Here is a 3082-nt window from a genome sequence, read left to right on the forward strand (position 1 = left end):
GATCCTCTTTTCATCCCCATGTAGGGAAAATGACCCAGCAGAATCCCATTCTCCTCTCTTTCCTCCTCATTCCTACCTGGAAGTAACAAATAAGCCGTTTTCAGCAAAAATAGATAGCATCACCATGGTGCAAACAGATCGCCCAGCCAAATCCAAGCAGGGGTGCTGTACAAAGCCAAGGCGGCGCTCCATGGCACTGCACTGCCATCCGGCTCAGTGGCAACTTCTTCTCAACAGGAACGGCAGCTGTAGGTCCAATGCAGAAGATCTTACTCTTCAGATACGTGTTTTCTAACCAGTGAATTCTAACCATTCAGTACACTTCATAATCCATTGCAAAATTATCTATTTACTGATAGATAGTACCAATACTTACGGGTTTGCAAGGGCTTAAACCCTCTAGGCAAAAGCATAAGGCCCTTTTCAAAATCAAAGATATGTAAATACCTTTGATACATTATCAAATTATTAATTTGATACACAAAATGGATCAGGTTCAAAGTCTCAAATAATTTTGGTATTTCACAGCAACTTAGCCTCTGCACACGTGCACAAAAGGAGCAACTCGCCGGACTGCGCAGCAGCATTCCTAGCTGCATCGTTATTGAAGCCGGCTGCGTAGAGACCTCTGGGCTCCAAGACTGCCCTGCTCAAATCCGAGTGACAACCACCTCTTGGGGGAGAAGGAAAGGGGAAGCTCACAGGTCTCTCCAGAAGGTGGGGCTTGTTCTGACTGGGGAGGTAGTCTTCCAAAACAAACCAAAAATCCTTCTGCAGTTATCTTTTGGCTGGCTTTTGCATTCTTAGTTTGCCCAACCCCCACCCCAATACTATTTTGTAGCAACACTCTGGATGCCGAAGGTCCTGAACACCGAGAACAAGGGTGACAGCCTTAACAAACATTAAATAAAGACTTTAAAACAGGCACCTGAATTTGTATTATGAGAGCATTAACTGAAACATGGAGTAGTTCTAGCTATTTTAGGTTAAAAAATTCCAGAAGCATATGACTCTCAGAGCAGGATGATAGTTCCTCAATACTTTATTAAGGTCTTCAGTTTATACACCGCCGCTCTGTCAGCTTGTCATTAGACCACGTCAAACATCAGACAGAGAAGATGGGAACATGCTGGCGAGAAACACCACAGATTCTCTGAACATTAATGAAGACTTCTACTACACAATGCGATTAGAGTAGAGTAAAATAATCGCCAACCGATACAGGTTGTCAGAATGAGATGAGATCATCCATCCAGTACAGGTATTTTACTCACAGCGCTTCTTTATGCACAGACATCCACGAATGGGACTGACCAAGGAGTGAAAAAAAAGTTAAGAGCTCCAAAGCCCAGGAAGTTCAAAAAGGCTTGGTTTGCATACAAAAGCTCAGTTAATTCCAGAAGGTCAAGTGCAAGTGGACTTCTGACTAATATTAATCACAAACACCACCAGTTTACCATGCAAACATTTTAATTGTTTACATTGCTCTCTTCCAAGCATGAAGAGACAGAAGAACCACTCCACAGTGGTATCTCCTACAACAGTGACAGAGGACCACCTGCTTATAACTTAAATAATAATTCCTGTTTTGTATAACTGAGGCTGAATACCCACAGGATATTATTAACATTTCCCCTCCAGCATCTGGTCTAATAAAGAAACACAGAACAGCTTTGCTGTATTACAAAAGTTTACAGAAAGTTTGACATTTTTAATTAAAGACAATACAAAATATGTTGTCTGAATTCCAATAATTTATGTAAAAGTACATGAATGAGAAAATATTGGCAATATTTGGGTAACCATATTATCAGATGCATGGTCTTTGCCCCTAGGGATAACATACAGTCAAAAATACATTTATATTTTAAGTTACAATAAAAGACAGCATTATTATTTTAAAATTAACACAATTTCAGGTCTACCAGCCCTTTAACACGAAAAATTCCTTTTAACACAGGACTAAGTGATAGAATAAAAAAAATGGAGCAACACTGAAGTCTCTGAATAAGCCTGAAGTGTTTTTTTTCCTTTTATCGAGGAGAGAGAAGACAACAGAAATCAAAGAGGAGTGTTCTGTTAGTGCTCTGTCTTCTCAGTTAAATGTTTTGAAAAACGTGATCAGCGCATCAGGGATTACTTTCATCCATATACCCCAGGGAAACCCACCCTCCTGGTGAGGAGACAGGGTACAGATCAGGCACAGATCTTCCCTTCCACGCAAAGCACCACCACATCCACCCAAGAGCGGATGCTGCAGGCAAAGCCAGCTACCCCGGCTGTACTCCAGCTGGCAGCTTGGCCCCAACAAGCACTTTCTCTCAGCCTCCAGCAGAGCCACTATTCCTCTCAAATCTGGAGTTATTGCTTCATGTTTGTCAAATATTGAAGCCCCAGAAGTCACCTTCTTGATTACAGTATCAGACAACAGCCTGAAACACCCAAGATTTTTTACCATGTATCACTTGCCCTCCACATTTTTGTGGTCAGCTAAAATAGTTTAACAAGACAACACATGATTAATTTCTTTGAAGATATTTTAGTTCATTAATTCTCGATAAAAGCATTGGTTGCAGTACAATAGTTTGGCATACAGAAACAAAACGTACTCAATTTACATGCACAAGCTATTTAACAATAGTACACTGTCTTTCCTATTGCCATTATAAAATGAACACTACTATGACAGCTGACAGCCTTCCAATTGTTCTCGTGAGCTCTAAAAAAAGTGATGAAAACAGTGTTCCAGTTGCTACGACAGCAAAGAACAAAGTCTGGCCACTGCTAGAAGATTCCAATGAAGATGCCAGTATCATCATTGAAAACAGTGTTTGAATTACTGTAAAAACAGCTACAAAAAAAGCTACGCAAAATTTGTTTTGATGTGTACTTCAGTTTAAAAAAAGAACACGTGGGAAGTACTTACAGCTTTGTATAGAAACGTACCAGAAACAAAAGTACATGCAGAGGAAGAAAAGTTAGAGTTTAAGGCAAGACAAATGTGTGGATGGCTAAAAAAAAACCAACAAAAAACCTGATCACAGAAGTACTGTAAACCAGCAGCAATCTGTTGGGGAAAGAG

Source organism: Egretta garzetta, unplaced genomic scaffold, assembly GCF_000687185.1.
Source record: "Egretta garzetta isolate BGI_Z169 unplaced genomic scaffold, ASM68718v1 scaffold50, whole genome shotgun sequence".
Lineage (NCBI taxonomy): Eukaryota > Metazoa > Chordata > Aves > Pelecaniformes > Ardeidae > Egretta > Egretta garzetta.